Raw genomic sequence first — 21,764 nt, 5'->3', positions numbered from 1 at the left:
AATATGTATTGTGGTGGCCATTTTGGGAAATTGTTGTAACTACAGCAGTGCCAAGGCAAGCTGTTTATAATTAACAGTCCATGCAAAATTTCTCTTATGAGCTCTCGTTTTTTAAGCAATCTCTCTTGCCGCCATTTTAACTAACATTAGACTTAAACTGGCATGGAAGTTTTAAAGGCCATATGAACATTTCCCACCCATTAGTTTGGATTTTAATCTTCTGGAATATTCTTTAGCTAGAAGGAGGCAAATAAAATATTACTTTCATTTTTTAAAAGGCTATTTAAAAAAATCAAGTTGGAGTATTTTATGGTACTACTGTAGGATAGGATGGATATCTATGGTGCCAATCCTGCCACTCTTCCTGTAACATGAGTCTTTATAATGATAGGGACAATGTGTGAAATCCAGATCTGGGTTCAGATTTCAAACACATCCATGTATACACCAAAATTGGGAGATGTTTATCCATGTCTTCACTTTAAAACTTGGGAATATTAATTCAATATTAACATTATATCATCAACTATTCCTTGCGGGCACAGATAAGGTGGTGGTTATTTCCAAATGCCTACAGCTGAGGAATGAGCTGTAAATAGGTTATCCTAATAGTTATACCACTTAAAAAAATCTATAAAATGAGAAGGCTTGCCTTGTGGTAAAGCACTGGACTGGAACTTTGGGATCAATTCACAGCTATGATACAGACTTCCTGTGTGAACTTGGACAAATCACTTATAGTCTCCCTGTCAATTCACCCTCTCTAAAAATGGGAACACTAATTGCCTATGTCACAGAGGTAAGAATAAAATCGATTAGAGGTGCTCAGATACTATCGTTATGAGGACCATATAAGACAGATACTTGTCCTTTCTCCTCCATAGTTGACATTTGTGTCTGGTGGGCTCCTGAACCCTATGCCCCAGCATGAGCATCATTATCTATGAATGAGGCAGCAAAATTTACCTGCATGTATCTATCTATCATTAGCATTTCTGAGCTTCCTATCACCATGATGCCTAACTACTAACTAAAGGATGATTTTTCCCCTCTTGAATGTTTTGGTGTTGTACCAATAAAATAAAAACCAGCAGGATCTTATTAAAAGGGAAAAGGCAAAATGCCACATTTATTGTGAATACAGAAAGAATCATAGTAAGCAGTTAGTTATAGCTATAACATTCCATTCAATTTCATATTTATTCACACATTCATTGACACACACACACACACAGATTCTGCAAGGTTGTTATCATAGTTACCAGCCTTAGAGTTGCTCATGCCAAGCCACTAGCCAGGTGGCCTGGACATGAGGAGGGAGCAGGGCCTTGTCAGATCCACATCTGATGCTCCTGGAAGTTGGTTTGCAGAATCTGACCCCCAAAGTTCTCACTTTCTAGAGTCCATTTTTATAGGAATTTCTTCCTATGCCAGTCTATGGAATTGCTTCATCATGCTGTTGCTGAATCAATCAGCAGATGGCACATTCCTGACGGCTCCGTGCTGCCAGATGTTATCTTGTTCTTTGGTTCTCCCATTCTGGAGGCTGTTGGGTGGATTCCAGTCTGCCCTCCGGGGGTCCTCTGGTTATTTCCACTTGACGCCTTCTTCAGCCAATGGACACTGGATTCTTAGGCTGGCACCTCCCTGATCATTCAGTTATTATCCACACCAAGCATCCATCCACATACATCCTTTATCTCTATTTTAATCACAATTGTTAACACAGCGAGATGAATACAACAAAAGCGCGGGGAGTCTCTGGGTGCTGTTTCTATTGTTACAGAGTATTGCTTTGAGTCTCTCTCTCTGTGAGTAGTTGTTGTTACAAAGAATTGCTTTGAGAACAGACTCTGTCTTAGAATGTACTAACATAATTAGCAGCTTGCAAGTTTCACACACAGAGGGAGAGAAACAGTACCAAAAACCAAGAGACCTCTTAATTAGTAATACCCTGGAATTTAAACTATGGGGAATGAAACTCATTTGTGATTTTAATACAGAACTTCTTTAATATGATCCAACACTGGAACACGACTTTCAATATTTAAAATTTGATCAAAAGCAAAGACAGGAAAACTGAAGCGGTTTTATCAATATGACTAGAACAAATACATCAGAGAAATGAAAAAGATTGATTGCAAAATGTTTCCTAGTAATGAAGACAGCTTCAACCAAACTTGGTCTGATCAAAGTGCTTTTATCAATGTACATAAAGAAATCTTAATATAGAAAAATAGCAGGAATCTGATGAGCTTTAAAAGGTGAAAAATAGGTCAAACTTATATCCATTCAAGGCTCTTTATTTAGCTAAGACAAATAATTAAAACTGGCAACTGAACTCACACAATAATATCAAAGGACACCTTGAAGTACCAGTTGTAAAATCTCTACCTACAGATAGTTTTTGCTTTATTAACTGCAAGCCCGCCTGGGACACACGCAGAGCCCTGGCTGAGCTCTCCCTGGCTGGGCACTCACAAGGCTGTTGTGTTTGGAACCCACCTCCTTCGGCCCTGTGTGCTTTAGGCCTCCTGAATCTGAACAGAGTCTAGGCACTGTCCCTGGCTGGGATCTCTAGGCACTTTCTCAGTGTGAAGATGTCAAGCACCCACTTCTGAGATCTCTGACCATTCAGTCCAACTGCCTAGCCCATAGAGTTACAGCTGGCACCCCAGAGTTCCTTTATCTTAGATACACCCTCTCCCATAATTCCACCTTGGGGTACTGTGGTTTACAGTTTAACTCTTCAGGGGCATGCGACAGCAAAAGCAAACAGACATACAGACAGACTTTGCACAGGATTCTAAACACCATTACTCCTTCCAAAAGCAATAAACACACCTGTACCCATTTCCCTGTCTGTTTCCTCACCAGTCCACAGAGTTCTTTTATGTTAGGGCAGAGTCCTCTGAGTAGTCCAGGTTGCTCCTTCTTCACACAGCTTCTCATGGAGTCCCTTCCCCTGAGCTCTGCAGTCAATGCCCTTCTGCTCTCCTAACCAAGCTTCTGCTGCTTCTGGTCTCTTCTCAAAATGGCTGGTAAGAGACCCTGTCTCTTATAATCTCTTAGCTCCTTTGTCAGGTGACCTTGTGTTCAGCTTCATCAAATTATCTGTTTTCCACCTGGCCAGGCTAGTTGTTATGAGTGACAGCCAACTCTTTCTCCAAGGGTGCTTCTATTCAAATAGAGGACAACCAAGGCTTAACGTCCCTCTATTGTCAGCCCTGTGCCATCATCCCTTGAAATTTCAGTCCAACATGCAGATAAAAGGACAACAGCAAAGGCAGCAAGCCCCACATTCAAAATGGAGTTTGCAGTCTGACAGATACACATAAAGATCCCCCCCCATGTCAGAGAATTCATAAACTGTACATAGATTTCCTAAATCATCACACCATTCCTGCTTCCCTTTCACTGAATAGTACCTTATTCTGAGGGTAGCCCCCATTAAAGTACTACTCACATAAGTAAGTGCTACTCAGTGAGCTAGACTTTTGCTTTTAGTTACTCAGACTATACATTTGTGATCGTAGGGAAAGGCAGGACCAGCACTACTGACTAAAGGTGTGAGTTACAGATATTTGACATAGGGTAAGGGAATCTATGAACAATAACTGTGTTATATGAAATTTACTTCCCCTGTTTGTGCCAATTTTTAAGATAAACATGTTTGATCTCCCTAAGGACCATTCTACTTATCTTCATCATCATGGCAAATCCCAAAGGGATGTAAACTCCTTGCAGATCAAGCACCACCTGGCTCAATCTCTAGCTAGGTCCTGAAGGTAACTGGCCTGAACCGGCCTGAATATTTACACCACTCAAGCTTTTGATGATGATGTGATCACCAACAGTGTAGTGGTAAACAAGCTTTGTAATTCATTGGTTTTCCATTCTAATAATATCTCTCTACTAAGAAAGCTACCTAAACTAAAACAGTGCTGATGGAGGAGTTTTCTGGGTTTGTCTATAAATAGCTTCATGTCTGATTTTGTCCTGCCACTTAATATGGAGCATTTTACGAAGACAACCAGAATCAAAAGCATCAGTCCATCACTCTTCAGACTTCTTCAGTGCCTAAATTTCACGGATACAATAGAGTGGGTATAACTGTGGTTCTGTAGTTCTGCAGCTTGATAACAAGCCTGATGTCATAATGTCCCCACAGAGACCCTGAAGTGCCCAAAACACGGCAGCAGCTGTTCCTATGTGAGTGTCCACATCTTTAGAGTATCCTCCAGCATTGTCTAAAGACTTAGCAAGATATGATAATTTTCCTTTCTTCCCTACCCCACAATAGCTCAAAATTTATCTTGTGAAGCTAAGAACTCCAAATGTGAGCACTAATGAAGTCCTGGGATTTTTGAAGTATTACTGTATCCCTGCTGAGAAATTACTTTAATAGCTGCTGGCTTCTATTAAATTATACCTAATGTGCTACTGAAATAGTTTGCATCCATACTGAAAAATCTGTCATTAATACTAGAAAACCAACATACAGTAGGATGTGAAGAAGAGGTTTCACAAACCTTTTTGTAATCACATGCAAAAATTGTTTCTCATTGTAGGATTGGGAGGATTACGGCTCCAAACAATAAAATAGATTTGTCTGCTACGAAGCTGAACCTTTGTGTTCTTTGCTTTCTCAATTACTCACAGTTTTTGCAGAGATCAAATAAAATATTAAGTCTTTTCAGTGTACTAGAAGTAACTTACGTTAAATTGATGGCATTCCTACCTGCTCTTACCACAAAGGGATTATATTGTTAAAACTCACCCCCCCCCCCCCCATCTAGGGTTTTTCCTTTATTATTAACTAAAAAACAAGCATGAACTTCAGGTTGAGCTACCTCCTGAACCTGACTGTTCCTAGAGCCCCTTTCAGAAATTGTTCCTTCTTCTAGCCCCTCCTGCTTTAGAAGAGTCTCAGCCAGCCCTTTAGGCAATGTCAGTAAGACCTATTTGGCCTGACCCAGTGAGTCAGAGGCAGCAGAATGAATGGTTCTGCACCTGTATGCACGGTCCTATGTCTATAACCTCACCAAATGAAAAAACTCCCGAAGGTATCCCAGCTGCCAGTATATCAGTCACAATGTATGTTAACAGACACATCAGATCACACTGTATTGTAATGCAACCACCTCAAAAGGGGCAAGCCTAAAACCAAAATGTTAATCAATGGCAACAGGTTAACATTTGCCATTATTTTGAGAAAGCTAATTGTCATAAAAATACTTTTAGACAAAGCTCTTTAATCTTTTCCTGACCAAGGGGTTTCTTTAACAAATAGTGAACTCTGCTGGTATAACAGCATTGATGGATAAGTATGTTTATTTGTATAAGAAATGAAATTGGATGAGTTGCTCCATCTGCTACTTGACATCAGTTTCATCATGTCTAATTCTTGCCATCCCAAGACCTTTGTGATTTGGTGCGGAAAAATTCTGCGTCAATAACCTGAACATGTGTCATAAATATAAAGGGAAGGGTAAACCCCTTTAAAATCCCTCCTGGCCAGAGGAAAACTCCTCTCACCTGTAAAGGGTTAAGAAGCTAAAGGTAACCTCGCTGGCACCTGACCAAAATGACCAATGAGGAGACAAGATACTTTCAAAAGCTGGGAGGAGGGAGGGAAACAAAGGGTCTGTGTCTGTCTATATGCTGTTTTTGCCGGGGATAGACCAGGAATGGAGTCTTAGAACTTTTAGTAAGTAATCTAGCTAGGTATGTGTTAGATTATGATTTCTTTAAATGGCTGAGAAAAGAATTGTGCTGAATAGAATAACTATTTCTGTCTGTGTATCTTTTTTGTAACTTAAGGTTTTGCCTAGAGGGATTCTCTATGTTTTGAATCTAATTACCCTGTAAGGTATCTACCATCCTGATTTTACAGAGGGGATTTCTTTACTTCTATTTACTCCTATTTCTATTAGAAGTCTTCTTGTAAGAAAACTGAATGCTTTTTCATTGTTCTCAGATCCAAGGGTTTGGGTCTGTGGTCACCTATGCAAATTGGTGAGGCTTTTTATCCAACATTTCCCAGGAAAGGGGGGGTGCAAGTGTTGGGAGGATTGTTCGTTGTTCTTAAGATCCAAGGGTCTGGGTCTGTAGTCACCTAGGCAAATTGGTGAGGCTTTTTACCAAACCTTGTCCAGGAAGTGGGGTGCAAGGTTTTGGGAAGTATTTGGGGGAAAGACATTTCCAAACAGCTCTTCCCCAGTAACCAGTATTTGTTTGGTGGTGGTAGCGGCCAATCCAAGGACAAAGGGTGGAATATTTTGTACCTTGGAAGTTTTGACCTAAGCTGGTAAAGATAAGCTTAGGAGGTTTTCATGCAGGTCCCCACATCTGTACCCTAGCGTTCAGAGTGGGGGAGGAACCTTGACAACATGAAATGGCACAGGTTTCATTCACAAGTCAGCTGTGGTAATTAACAGTTACACACCAGACAGCAATTTCTAGCACTGTCAGTTTGAGTTATGCTGATCAGACCTACAGCCACTTTGTTGACACTGTTGATGTAGTCCAATGGTTAATCAGTTGAAAGCTAATTGAAGGAATGCTGTGCTCCCTTAAAATCCCAATTCCCTACTGTGTATTCCTTTTAAATATCAGTCAGTGTACATTCCAGCATCTTTATTAACAGATGCATCTCTGTTTAATGTAATTGACATGGCTAAAGATAGTAAGCCATGGCATAATACTTGAATTGTAAGCTTTTATGTGGTCTATGACATAACCTAATCATTGTAGCAGTAACATTACACATACTTTAATTTATTGGTTTCAGAGTAGCAGCCGTGTTAGTCTGTATCCTCAAAAAGAAAAGGAGGACTTGTGGCACCTTAGAGACTAACAAATTTATTTGAGCATAAGCTTTTGTGAGCTAAATAAATTTGTTAGTCTCTAAGGTGCCACAAGAACTCCTTTTCTTTAATTTATTGTTACTCTTTGCTGTGTTATATCTGAATTACTGTGGAAGCTCCTCAGAGCAGGGGCCTGCCTTTTATTTGATCTTTAAAACTCATAGCAGACCATGGCACTGGTTAAATAATTAATAATAATAATATAATATCTATGTTTTTTCAATTTGTTAATTTCACATACTCTTGGAGTAATTTTTTAACAAATTTGCAATTTCACAATAGAAAATGTAAGTCTATCCCCTCAATTGGTATAAATCAATCTAGCTCAATTGACTTCAATGGAGCGCTTCATCTTCTATAAAGAAACCACCATTTTGCTTAAGCTTATGCAGGTTGTGTTAGCCATCTGATAGGTGCTCATTTTTAGTGACTTATGTGAAATGAGTTGGTGGCTTCAATTGAGTTCATAGGAGACGAGTGTCCATATCACCAATAAAATATCATATTAGCACTAACAGTTATTCTTGTTGGCAAATTCAGAAGACAGAATAAGGAGTGAGTGAGGATGAAGAATGAATTACTCTTGCAGCATTAAAAATTCTAACTCTAGAACTAAATCATATTGTCAGGGTCAGGGTGTTTTGTGGATGCTTGCACTGCTACTTCCCACTCTTTACTTGATCTGCAAAAAGAAGACTTTCTTCTCCATTGTTATCTATCCAGAAATTTTTGCAAGCACAAAACTCACTTAAAATCATCTTCTCTGAACCTCTACACCATTGCCAAAGATGTGAGGTAAAATATATCTTGCAATAACATTTTAATTGACATTTGTCTGTTTTTGAATTGGCAGATATTCCATGTAACTACAGAATGGCTATGAATTTTGAATCTGTAAAAAAAACTGTCCACTAAGCTTTTCCTTCTTATGATGAAATTTTGCAATAAATCTTTGTGTTACAGTTTTGATGTTTGAGCTGGATTGATTATTTAGTATTGGTCACCTAAGTCACATGGTTTTTGTTTAGCAAAGCCTGCCTCAGGCTGAGGGGGTTATCAGAAAACACGTATGTCTGAGGAATAAGGTGTAGCCAAGTGTGTGGGGATTTTTTGTCACTGGTAGGGGGGGTTGATTTCTTTTTTCAAACTGAAGAGGTTGGAAATGTTAATTGATTTGTATAATAATTTTTATTTTTTTTATCTAATTGACAATGTGTGTGTACACAGTGCCATTAAACAGACTTTCTCGCCTTGTCTGTGTGAGGGCTCAGGTATTATATTGATGGGTGCATACAAGAACATAAAGAGAGAGTTTGGCTTGTCTCACAGTCAAAAATATGTATGTTATTGTGCCTAACTCTTATTTGTTACACATTTTCATTTTATTTTTCCCCAAATGTACATGATGCACCATTTATTGGTCTCCTTATCCTAAAGTCATCTCCTACTTTGATTTATTTCAGGTGTGGGTGGTGTTAGAGTGGGAAAGGACTGAAAGGCAAAGGAGGAGTAAGTGTGTGTGTGTGTGTGTGTTAAAACAAGAGACCCTTATGCTTCCTGTCTCCCTAGGTTCAGCCTCCCTGTCCAGCATCTATCATCTGGTAGGGCCCCTTTCTCCTGCAAAGAGGACCCTCCCACCCTAAATAATGAGGAGTCAAGCAATAAAAATAAAATCAAATAAAGTGTATTGAAGGGTTTATAACAAAGGGTGGGACAGATAAGAAGGGGAATAAACATCAAAATAACACAATACAGTGATTACCCGCAAACTCAACCCTATAAACAGATATATATATTAAAAAAAACCTTCTCTTGGATTGAAGCAACGGCGGTTGCTTGGGACCTCAATCCTCTGGCTAATGGTAAGCCTTTGGAGAGGATCTCCAAGGAGTCCCTTGATGTTCCTTCGAGACCACGGGGTACAGCAGATGATGCATCCAGGAGAACAGCGGCAGATGATGTATCTTCTCTTTCTCCCTTTCTTGCAGGTGAGGAAGCTGTTGAAGGAAAATCCCTAGCCCTCCTATCACTATGGTGGATAGATGCCTGCAGGTAGGACCCGTGACCATCCCTGGCTGCCACTCAGATGGACATCCCTGAGGCCATGTTTGGGGCATTCTTTTATACTCTTGCCCGGCAAACCCCTTAGGAAAACCAGTTCTGACTGGAAGTTGTTTACAACGCCAGAAGAAATAAAAGAGTGGGGAAAATTAATTTATAGCTCACGTGGGCATAAAAACTCCATCTTGGAACCAACATGGATTCCTGTAGTCACAAAACATATGAAAGTGAACCCAACCTAACAGTGGGTTATTCGCAGAAATATTATTATAGGTCAACCTGCCATGTTGAATCCCTTCTGATGGAATCCCTACTGACATATGTGGCCCACAATGTGTTACCTGGGCCTTAGGCGCTGGGTGGCAGGGCAGCGGCAACCTGTACTCCGACCTTGGACCCCAGAGCTTGTGGGGCTGGCCAGCTTCCCCAGGCCCAAGACACCGCAGGGCTGACCAGCAGCCCGGACCTCCGACTCTGCAGGGCTGGCCGGCAGCCCCAACCCCAGACTCCCTCTATGCGGGGTGGGCCAGCAGCCCTGACCACTCTGAGCCAGGCAGCAGGGCAGCCCGGGCCCCTTTGCGCTGGAAGGCCGGGAACCTGACATACCCTGGCATGCATGCTGGCCTTTAGCACACAGCTAAGCTGGGCCACAGCTGTGTGCTAATTGGGCCGCATGCGGCTGACAGGCCGTGCTTTGAGAACTGCTGATTTAAATGTTCTGGCATCTGGATACCTGGTTTAAGTATAATTTCTTAGTCTATTTCCACACTAGTGAAAGTTGTACTGAAAATGCCAATGAATACAATTAAAGCAATGATTATATCATATATTCAGTGCCACAATGTGACTGGCTCTTGTGTAGGAGAGCAGTGGGGAAGGGTGCATGGAGCACTGGGAAAGGTGCAAAGGCTTAACCACAATCGTGAATGCAGGGGAGCCTCCCACCATGTAGTCCTGGGAGTGCACAGCCCCGCAAGGAGGCAGGGGAGAGCCGATGATGGAGCAAGGTGGGAAGAGCTCATGGATCAGCCTACATATGTGCACACCTGCACAGTGACAAGCCTAGAGAGGGATTGTGTTCCATACTTAGGGCTGTGCCTTATAGACACGCTGCATCCCTATATGAACATACATAAAGTTACTATAGATATACATACAAGGTTAATGTTTCCAGTGTTAGGCAATGTACAATGATGTCAGTGCCTTTTTTAAGAGCATAATTTTGGTTTCACTAATTTGATCAACTGTTTAATACTTTTTTCTATGCGTGATCATTAAATGAATTAGATTTGCATGACAATATTGGATGTGAATGTGTTATTGCCTCCAATAAGCATGCAATGTGTGTGTTTTAGTTGCACAATTAAGTTATTTTAGAAACAATTTGGAAGCAGCAACCCAGAAAAGATGTCATCATTGAAGCGCAAGGCCAATTTCAGTACAGCAGAATCAAAACTTATAATGAAGATGTTAATAAAATGTGAGTATTTCCAGTCTGTTGAAAAATCAAGGAAATATATAACTTATTGTCTGTGCAAGATAATAGAACAGATTGGTTTTTTGTTTTTTTTTCCTTAATGAATGCTAAATTCCATAGTGAAGTGGAAGACTAGGAAAAAAAAAAAGTAATCTGAAGTCAAGCAAAGAGCAGACCAGAAAGACTGACCAAGTTTCAGGCATAGGATGCAGAACCTGTAGTGGGTTGTGGGGGGACCAATACTGGAAGGACTGTTGTATTAATTTAGATGGAATATATAGGCCAAAGGCGTTCACATAACCCAGTCAGTGCCCAACATTAAACAGTGTTAAACAAGGTCTGGGGTTTGGTATACTGAGACTGCATCCTGCTTAGTACTATGGCAAACACACCATTAAACATCCTTTTAACTTTCATTAAAAGATAAAGAAAAGAACGAAAAACAGTTAAAGCATTTGCAATGTTTCAGAGTAACAGCCGTGTTAGTCTGTATTCGCAAAAAGAAAAGGAGTACTTGTGGCAGGGTGAGAAAACCTGGATTTGTGCTGGAAATGGCCCAACTTGATGATCACTTTAGATAAGCTATTACCAGCAGGAGAGTGGGGTGGGAGGAGGTATTGTTTCATGGTGTCTGTGTATATAATGTCTTCTGCAATTTCCACAGTACGCATCCGATGAAGTGAGCTGTAGCTCACGAAAGCTCATGCTCAAATAAATTGGTTAGTCTCTAAGGTGCCACAAGTACTCCTTTTCTTTTAGCATTTGAAATGTAATGTATTAAATCACTTCCATTGTTGTATGCAATGTAGTTGTAGCTGTGTTGGGCCCAGAATATTAGAGAGACAAGGGAGGGATAGGTTTCAGAGTAGCAGCCGTGTTAGTCTGTATTCGCAAAAAGAAAAGGAGTACTTGTGGCACCTTAGAGACTAACCAATTTATTTGAGCATAAGCTTTCGTGAGCTACAGCGATGAAGTGAGCTGTAGCTCACGAAAGCTTATGCTCAAATTGGTTAGTCTCTAAGGTGCCACAAGTACTCCTTTTCTTTTTAAGGGAGGGATAATATCTGTAATTGAACCAAGTTGTTCCTCTCACCATCAGAAGCTGGTCCAATAAAAGATATTATTTCACCCACCTTGTCTCTCTCCGTATTAAATAAGACTTTCATTTTGACTACATCCCTTGTTTCTTTTCCCTTTAACTGGAGAGAGTCTTTAGAATGAAACCTCTCCCCCCCGCCACCATTTGACAGTCTCTTAGTATCAAAGATGGTCATAACTGTCCTTTTAACAGCATAACAGATGTCAGGATATGCTTCTATGGACACAATGCTCTGAAGATTCAGAGCAGGCTGCGCAGCAGGGACAGGAGGACGGTGAAGAAATTTGGCAGCATGTGACTTCCAGAAGAAGAAAGGGGAGCGTCCATGTACCAGCCACGCAGATATAGGTGAGCAACCGTTTTCATGTTCTCTCTACAGGTACTAATGCAGAAAGTGGACTAGATGATACCTCTGAAGGAAGGGAACAGAAGGAGACTCCGCTGATTGGAAGGCATGAGATGCATTGTCCTAGGGATGGGGGTTCCATGACCACCGCTCCCAAGAGAAGGAGGCGGGTGGTGGTGGTCGGGGACTCTCTCCTCAGGGGGACTGAATCATCTATCTGCCGCCCCGACCAGGAAAACCGAGAAGTCTGCTGCTTGCCAGGAGCTAGGATTCGCGATGTGATGGAGAGACTGCCGAGACTCATCAAGACCTCGGATCGCTACCCCTTCCTGCTTCTCCACATGGGCACCAATGATACTGCCAAGAATGACCTTGAGCAGATCACTGCAGACTACGTGGCTCTGGGAAGAAGGATAAAGGAGTTTGAGGTGCAAGTGGTGTTCTCGTCCATCCTCCCCGTGGAAGGAAAAGGCCTGGGTAGAGACCGTCGAATCATGGAAGTCAACAAATAGCTACGCAGGTGGTGTCAGAGAGAAGGCTTTGGATTCTTTGACCATGGGATGGTGTTCCAAGAAGGAGGAGTGCTAGGCAGAGATGGGCTCCACCTAACGAAGAGAGGGAAGAGCATCTTCGCAAGCAGGCTGGCTAACCTAGTGAGGAGGGCTTTAAACTAGGTTCACGGGGGGAAGGAGATCAAAGCCCTGAGGTAAGTGAGGAAGTGGGAGGAAGCACGAGCAGGAGAGTGCGAGAGGGGAGGTCTCCTGCCTCATACTGAGAAAGCGGGACGATCAGCGAGTTATCTCAAGTGCCTATAAACAAATGCAAGAAGCCTAGGAAACAAGGAGGGAGAACTGGAAGTCCTGGCACAGTCAAGGAATTATGATGTGATTGGAATAACAGAGACTTGGTGGGATAACTCACATGACTGGAGTACTGTCATGGATGGATATAAACTGTTCAGGAAGGACAGGCAGGGCAGAAAAGGTGGGGGAGTTGCATTGTATGTAAGAGAGCAGTATGACTGCTCAGAGCTCCGGTATGAAACTGCAGAAAAACCTGAAGTGTGAGCAACAAGGGTGATGTCATGGTGGGAGTCTGCTATAGACCACCGGACCAGGGGGATGAGGTGGATGAGGCTTTCTTCCGGCAACTAATGGAAATTACTAGATCGCAGGCCCTGGTTCTTATGGGAGACTTGACTCACCCTGATATCTGCTGGGAGAGCAATACAGCGGTGCACAGACAATCCAGGAAGTTTTTGGAAAGTGTAGGGGACAATTTCCTGGTGCAAGTACTGGAGGAACCAACTAGGGGAAGAGCTCTTCTTGACCTGCTGCTCACAAACAGGGAAGAATTAGTAGGGGAAGCAAAAGTGGATGGGAACCTGGGAGGCAGTGACCATGAGATGGTCAAGTTCAGGATCCTGACACAGAGAAGAAAGGAGAGCAGCAGAATATGGACCCTGGACTTCAGAAAAGCAGACTTTGACTCCATCAGGGAACTGATGGGCAGGATCCCCTGGGAGAATAATATGAGGGGGAAAGGAGTCCAGGAGTGCTGGCTGTATTTTAAAGAATCCTTATTGTGGTTACAGGGACAAACCATCCCGATGTGTAGAAAGAATAGTAAATATGGCAGGCGACCAGCTTGGCTTAACAGTGAAATCCTTGCTGATGTTAAACACAAAAAAGACGCTTACAAGAAGTGGAAGATTGGACAAATGACCAGGGATGAGTATAAAAATATTGCTCGGGCATGCAGGAGTGAAATCAGGAAGGCCAAATCACACCTGGAGTTGCAGCTAGCAAGAGATGTTACGAGTAACAAGAAGGGTTTCTTCAGGTATGTTAGCTACAAGAAGAAAGTCAAGGAAAGTGTGGGCCCCTTACTGACTGAGGGAGGCAACCTAGTGACAGAGGATGTAGAAAAAGGTAATGTACTCAATGCTTTTTTTGCCTCTGTCTTCACGAACAAGGTCAGCTCCCGGACTACTGCACTGGGCAGCACAGCATGGGGAGGAGGTGACCAGCCCTCTGTGGAGAAAGAAGTGGTTAGGGACTATTTAGAAAAGCTGGACGAGGACAAGTCCATGGGGCTGGATGTGCTGCATCCGAGAGTGCTAAAGGAGTTGGCGGATGTGATTGCAGAGCCATTGGCCATTATTTTTGAAAACTCATGGTGATCGGGGGAGGTGCCGGAGGACTGGAAAAAGGCTAATGTAGTGCCCATCTTTAAAAAAGGGAAGGAGGAGGATCCGGGGAACTACAGGCCAGTCAGCCTCACCTCAGTCCCTGGAAAAATCATGGAGCAGGTCCTCAAGGAATCAATCTTGAAGCACTTAGAGGAGAGGAAAGTGATCAGGAACAGTCAGCATGGATTCACCAAGGGCAAGTCATGCCTGACTAATCTAATTGCCTTCTATGATGAGATAACTGGCTCTGTGGATGAAGGGAAAGCAGTGGACATGTTGTTCCTTGACTTTAGCAAAGCTTTTGACATGGTCTCCCACAGTATTCTTGCCAGCAAGTTAAAGAAGTATGGGCTGGATGAATGGACTATAAGGTGGATAGAAAGCTGGCTAGATTGTCTGGCTCAACAGGTAGTGATCAATGGCTCCATGTCTAGATGGCAGCCAGTATCAAGTGGAGTGCCCCAGGGGTCGGTCCTCGGGCCAGTTTTGTTCAATATCTTCATAAATGACCTGGAGGATGGTGTGGATTGCACCCTCAGCAAGTTTGCAGATGACACTAAACTGGGAGAAGAGGTAGATACGCTGGAGGGTAGGGATAGGATACAGAGGGACCTAGACACATTAGGGGATTGGGCCAAAAGAAATCTGATGAGGTTCAACAAGGACAAGTGCAGAGTCCTGCACTTAGGATGGAAGAATCCCATGCACCGCTACAGACTAGGGACCGAATGGCTGGGCAGCAGTTCTGCAGAAAAGGACCTAGGGGTTACAGTGGACAAGAAGCTGGATATGAGTCAACAGTGTGCCCTTGTTGCCAAGAAGGCCAATGGCATTTTGGGATGTATAAGTTAGGGCATTGCCAGCTGATCGAGGGACGTGATCGTTCCCCTTTATTCGACATTGGTGAGGCCTCATCTGGAGTACTGTGTCCAGTTTTGGGCCCCACACTACAAGAAGGATGTGGAAAAATTGGAAAGAGTCCAGTGGAGGGCAACAAAAATGATTAGGGGCCTGGAACACATGACTTATGAGGAGAGGCTGAGGGAACTGGGATTGTTTAGTATGCGGAAGAGAAGAATGAGGGGGGATTTGATAGCTGCTTTCAACTACCTGAAAGGGGGTTCCAAAGAGGATGGCTCTAGACTGTTCTCAGTGGTAGCAGATGACTGAACAAGGAGTAATGGTCTCAAGTTGCAGTGGGGGAGGTTTAGGTTGGATATTAAGAAAAACTTTTTCATTAGGAGGGTGGTGAACACTGGAATGTGTTACCTAGGGAGGTAGTGGAATCTCCTTCCTCAGAAGTTTTTAAGGTCAGGCTTGACAAAGCCCTGGCTGGGATGATTTAGTTGGGGATTGGTCCTGCTTTGAGCAGGGGGTTGGACTAGATGGCCTCCTGAGGTCCCTTCCAACCCTGATATTCTATGATTTTGTGGGGGGAAGAAGTTAGGTGAGAGGGGCTGGAGCTGGTGGTGTTGCTGTTGTTGTTAAAGTCCGATCCTGTTTCAACCCAGGTGGTGGTTAGGATTCATCTGGAGCTGATAGAGGTGGCGGTGTCATCTGGGTCCCTCTTTGGCCCTGTCTGGTAAGGACATCTCTCATGATTATGATGATGAAGGCCCAGGGCCCTAAGACATGATGAAGGTGGCAGCCAGGATGGTGAAGCTTTCTTCAGTAGACTCCGTCTGTTCTTTTTATTCCCCTCCGCCCCCAAAGTCTCTTTCAGGACCCAAAAAGGGAGTGGAACTTGCATTACTTTTTAACAGTTGAATTTGCAATTAGGATAGGCTCAATTATCACTGCAGTTTGTTCTGAGCATGCTCCACTCCTCATTCCACAGACTAGGCGATGGTTATTGAGTAGGGTGACCAGTTCTTCAAAACAAAAAATTCTCTCTGTTCCTTACTCCTTCTGTCTCTATATTCCTCATTGCTGCCTTGTGTTTTCGCTTGCGTCCTTGGCTGACTTTCTGCTCTGCTGGTCACCCTTCTCACTTTCCTTTTAACCTCACGTGACCTGAAAATGTTCAGATACATTCCCCTCCTGCTTCCCCCTTCCCCCAAGTCTGTCACCTCTTTCTTGCTTCTTCTGCTTTTGCTTCTTCTTATCTTTACTCCAATTTTCTTTTCCTATATTCCCTGCATTTCTCCTCCCCCTGGTTCTTTTTACCCCCACACTCTTTTCAGCATCCTTCTTTCTGATTTCTTTTCCTACCCCTTGTTCTCCTTTCCTTCTCCAGTTCTCCTTGCCCCCTTTCCTCCCCTCAACATATTTTCCCACTTCAGAACTTCAGCTCTCTTTCTGAGGCTCAGAATGGCCCAAAGATTCTCCCCTAGCACTGGGCCAAAAGTGGCTCAAAGATTTTCTAGGAGCACAGGTGTAGCTTCAAGATACTTTGTATCTAGTTGCCAGAGCCAATCTTAGGAATGTAGAGTCCCTCAGCCCTCATGCACATCAAGAAGAGTGAATTGACTTTCCCCTGGCCCCCACCCCAACAAAAATTGGCATAGTTTATAGGAACTGAGTAGTATCCCTTTAAATAGTTTGTGAGCCCTCAGGTAGCATCCACTGTGGTCTGTGTACATACACGTGCCAGAGAAGCAATGTATATTGTAGCTGATCCTTGTATGTTGTACAATAAAACCTCGGAAATGGAGGTTGTTTGTAACTCTGAAATATTCGTAACTCTTAACGAAATCTTATGGGTTGTTCTTTCAGAACGTTTACAACTGAACATTGACTTAATACAGCTTTGAAACTTTACTATGGAGAAGAAAAATGCTGCTTTTAACCATCTTCATTTAAATGAAAGAGGCACAGAAACAGTTTCCTTACCTTGACAAATCTTTTTTAAAACTTTCCCTTTATATTTTTAGTAGCTTATGTTTAACAAATTTCTGTGCTGTATTTGCTATTTTTTTGGTCTCTGCTGCTGCCTGATTGGGTACTTCCAGTTCGAAATGAGGTGTGTGGTTGACTGGTCAGTTTGTAACTCCGGGGTTCTACTGTATATAGTTAGTAAATATGGTTATTTTGACCCCACTGTGCCTGTGTGAGTCCTTCATATTATATTTATTGTGTAAAGAACAAAAGACACACCAATTGGTGACAAGGATGGGATTCTAATCCAGGAATACAGTGAAACAGAGTGCCACTAGAGGGCTCACACTTTATTTAAGGGGATACTACCAAGTTGCTATATAAGTGGAAAAGTGACAAAAATCACAGACTGAAAAACACCACCAAACCCAATCAATTCTCTTCCTCTCCCCATGAAGTCAATCAGTTACTGCTGCTTCTTTGCTGGGCTTCTGCTGCCCTGCTCCTACCGTGAGTATGCTCCAGCTCCTCTTGAATTTTGGCCTTGTGTGCCTGATTCCCCTCCTCTTAGAGCAACTGCTTCTAGCTCCTCATGTCCCTCTGGAAAACAAGTGCTAAGCAGCTTTACTGTCTGCCTCCTTCCTCTGATCCATGGAGCGGGCTGAGAGGAGAGGTGACCAAATGTCTCCAAAATCTTGGGAAACCAGAACAAAATCTATTTCACTAAAGCTGACCAAGCAACACAGAATTGTTCTGGTCATCCTGGACCCACCTGGAATGGCAGATTGAAATCTGAGACTTCTTTATTAGCTGATTCCCTTTCTTTCTTTCTCCCTCCCTCCCTTGCTGCACCAACATGGCTCCTCTCCCCATTTGAAATGAATTTGGCATCAAGCACACTTCTCTACATACAAATAGTCCTTTTGAATGAATTTGGAGAAGGGAGGACTCCAGATTTTAAGAGTAGACTTCTTTGAAACTGGCTGGACAGGATCCATCATTCTTTTCCTCTTCTATACTATTCCATGTCACTTTCAATTGTTGCAACATCTGCAGAAGAGCCACTTGTGATCTGCACTCCCAATCTGCTTGAATTGGCCCTGCCTAGAACTGCATAATATAATATTTGTCCTGTATTTTACCAGGTAGTTTCTGAATGGCACCTAAATTAATGTTGTTTCAGAAATATACACACACGTTTAAAATCACACTCACATACTGGTGTTGTAAAGAAAAAGCTCATGCCAACCAAACCAAGGAAGTCAGAGGTGTATGGTTAAATTCCAGGGCAAATTCTATGCTCATTTAGACGCTGTCCAGTCCTACTGACATCATAAAGTCAACAGGGTTTCCCATGATGCAAATCAGTGGAGAAGTTGTCTTTGTCGTTAACTCAGCCTGTTTTAACAAAATATTATCACTCATATGGCCCTCTAGCTGTATGTCTGGGGAGACTACAGGGCATTAGGAAATCTTTCATAATATTCCAGATGCACTTAATAATGTAGGCTAATAAGCACAATAGAATGAGTTAAATTAAAGGCTTTCAGGTTTAGAATCATAGGACTGGAAGGGACCTCAAAAAGTCATCTAGTCCAGTCCCTTGCACTTATGGCGGGGCTAAGTATTATCGAGACCAGTGGTTCTCAAAGCCGGCCCGCTGCTTGCCCAGGGAAAGCCCCTGGCGGGCCGGACCAGTTTGTTTACCTGCCGCACCCGCAGGTTCGACCAATTGCGGCTTCCACTGGCTGCGGTTCGCCGCTCCAGGCCAATGGGGGCTGCGGGAAGCAGTGTGGGCCAAGGGATGTGCTGGCCACCCTTCCCACAGCCCCCATTGGCCTGGAGTGGTGAACCACGGCCAGTGGGAGCTGCGATCAGCCGAACCTGCAGACGCGGCAGGTAAACAATCCGGTCCGGCCTGCCAGGGGCTTTCCCTGAACAAGCGGCGGACCGGCTTTGAGAACCACTGATCTAGACCATACCTGACAAGTGTTTGTCTAACCTGCTCTTAAAAATTTCCGATAATGGAGATTCCACAACCTCCCTAGGTAAGTGCAGTGCTTAGCCACCCTGACAGTTAGGAAGTTTTCCTAATGTCTGACTTAAACCGTCATTGCTGCAGTTTAAGCCCATTGCTTCTTGTCCTATTCTCAGAGTTTAAGGAGAACATTTTTTTCCTTCTTGTAACAACATTTTATATACTTGAAAACTGTTATGTTCCCTCTCAGTCTTCTCTCCTCCAGACTGAATAAACCCATTTTTTTAAATCCTCCATCACAGGTCATGTTTTCTAGACTTTTAATAATTTTTGTTGCTCTTCTCTGGACTTTCCTGAAATGTGGCATCCAGAACTGGACACAATACTGCAGCTGAGGCCACAGAGTAGAGCAGAAGAATTACTTCTTGTGTCTTGCCTACAACACTCCTGATAATACATCCCAGAATGATGATTGCTTTTTTGGCAATAGTGTTACATTGTTGACTCATATTTAGCTTGTGAGCCACTATGATCCCAGATCTGTTTCTGCAGTACTCCTTCCTAGGCAGTCATTTCCCATTTTGTAAGTGTGCAGCTGATTGTTCCTTCCTAAGTGGAGTACTTTGCATTTGCCCTTATTGAATTTCATCCTATTTAATTCAGACTTTCTCCAGTTTGTCCAGATCATTTTTAATTTTAATCCTATCCTCCAAAGCACTTGCAACCCCTCCCAGCTTGGTATCATCCGCAAAGTTCATAAGTGTACTCTCTACGCCATTATCTAAATCACTGATGAAGACATTGAAGAGCACTTTGCATTTATTAACATTGAATTTCATGTGCCATTTTGTCACCCAGTCATCCAGTTTTGTGTGTAACTCTTCGCAGTCAACTTTGGACTTACCTGAGTAATTTTATGTTGTCTGCAAATTTTGCCACCTCACTGTTTACCCCTTTTCCAGATCACTTATGAATACGTTGAATAGCACTGGTGCTAGTACAGATCCCTCGGGGACACCACTGTTTACCTCTCTCTGAAAACTGATAATTTATTCCTACCCTTTGGTTCCTATCTTTTAACCAGTTACTGATCCATGAGAGGACCTTCCCTCTTATCCCATGACTGCTTACTTTGCTTAAGAGCCTTTGATGAGGGACCTTGTAAAAGGCTTTCTGAAAGTATAAGTACACTATATCCACTGGATCACCCTTGTTCACATGTTTGTTGACCACTCGCCCTTCAAAGCATTCTAATAGATTGGTGAGGCATGATTTCCCTCATGAAAGGGCTGGCCAAAATTCCAGCTTCTGAACTTAGATGAGAAGATCCTTAGTGAGGTGTAATCATCACTCCTTGTATTGCACATCAAAGGAATTGCAGAAATATTCTGTCTGTCTGAGACACATTGTCTCTGGATGATGCTCCCCAGGTGGCCTCCACACCATTCCTTGCCACAGGCTGTGCCTATGAAGCACTGTTTTTCCCTTACGAAACAATATACCAGCACTTCAAAGTATATGTTACACAAGCACCTGGGCTGCCAAAATAACACTTTGATAAAGCAAGTACAGTAACAGTGTTTTCCCCATAAATGAGTTTAGCAAAGAGCTGTATTGCCTTTGTATAGCTGTTAGAATGAGTCCACATTTCTGGGGCATCTTGGAGGATTCTGTAGCACATGGAACCGTACAATGTACTTATGTGAGAGGAAAATCTGTGTTGTTAAAACCAATGAACTGTATATTTTATAAAGCTGAATCAGCCACAAGGGATGCTGTATGCTAAGATCTCTGAATGTTGTCTTGTTAGTCGATGAAAAACTGGAAAATGTTGAACTTTCAACCCAGCTTTAAAAGCCCAGTGTATATGGTGATGAGTCAACAAGCAGGACAAAGGTGAGCAATTTAAGGAAGGGAACTCTAACCAGTAAGAACAAACTGGAAAATTTCATTGTTGTTCTGAACCTATGTGAAGTAAACATGGAAAGAGGCTTTCTCTAACAAGCTAGTCAAACAAGGCGATTAATTAGGGTGAGAAAGACAAGCCCTCAAGGATAATGTGTTATTGTTATAGCTTATTATTTTGTGAGTGCCCAAAAATATGCAAGTAAAACCAACCAACCAAACAAATGTAAAGACATGGTTCCAGTCCAGAAGCGCATACACTCTAAATTCAGCATGACTATAAAGGAGACTCAGAACTGGACAAAGGTTATAGACAGGTTAATAAGGAGAAGAGAGACGGTAGCATTATCCCGTAGCTACTGTGTGAGATGTATTCACAATGTGATGGCTCCAGAATAATTTTTTATTTTAAAATGTTATGAATCTATGTATTTAATATCCCTCTCCTCCCTCACTTTACACAGGTGTGATGGCAGAAGTGAATCATTGAAGGAAGGATTTGAATGAGGCAAGGGAGATAGCTTGGACAATAGATTTAGGGAACACATTCCCAGCGCAAGGGGCAGCATGAAAGAAAGCACGGAGACATTTGCCGAGGAGGAGATGAAAGAGACATCAAGGCTGTCATCACTGCTGGAGAAGATAGCATGGCAGGAATGCAAAAGGGGACAAGACCAGTGCTGTAGGCGGGGCTGTGTGGTGTGGGACCATGGAAGCAAGGACAAGAGGTTTGAAGTTGATCTACAGTATTAGAATGAGCTTGAGGAGGATGTGGCTGAATCAATGGATGAGAAAGATGATAATGGCAGCAGCATTTTGGATGGACCAGAGCAGCAAGTTTAGTTTACAAATGTAAGAAGAGAGATTTTAACTCTCTTTAGTAGGGTATGGGGATGAAGGGGATTAAATCTGTAATACTTTTACATGTTCTAAATAGTTGTTGTTTAGATGGTGGTAAGAATAGTGTAAAGGCTTTGAGAGATCATGGAGGCATCCATAGTAGCTATTAGCCTCTCCCTAG

At 42.7% G+C, this 21,764-nt stretch overlaps 1 long non-coding RNA gene across 1 annotated transcript; it reads left to right on the top strand.

Moving 5' to 3' along the window:
- The first annotated feature begins 11,773 nt into the window (after positions 1-11,773).
- Positions 11,774-21,463, top strand: LOC141985903 (uncharacterized). Its single transcript, XR_012639057.1, has 3 exons — positions 11,774-11,854; positions 15,555-15,625; positions 21,208-21,463. It is a non-coding gene; the product is annotated as an uncharacterized LOC141985903 (long non-coding RNA).
- Positions 21,464-21,764: the final 301 nt, after the last annotated feature.

Source organism: Natator depressus, chromosome 4, assembly GCF_965152275.1.
Source record: "Natator depressus isolate rNatDep1 chromosome 4, rNatDep2.hap1, whole genome shotgun sequence".
Classification (NCBI taxonomy): domain Eukaryota; kingdom Metazoa; phylum Chordata; order Testudines; family Cheloniidae; genus Natator; species Natator depressus.
The sequence above is the reverse complement of the archived record's forward strand: the minus strand, read 5'-3'. Positions and strand labels throughout refer to the sequence as shown.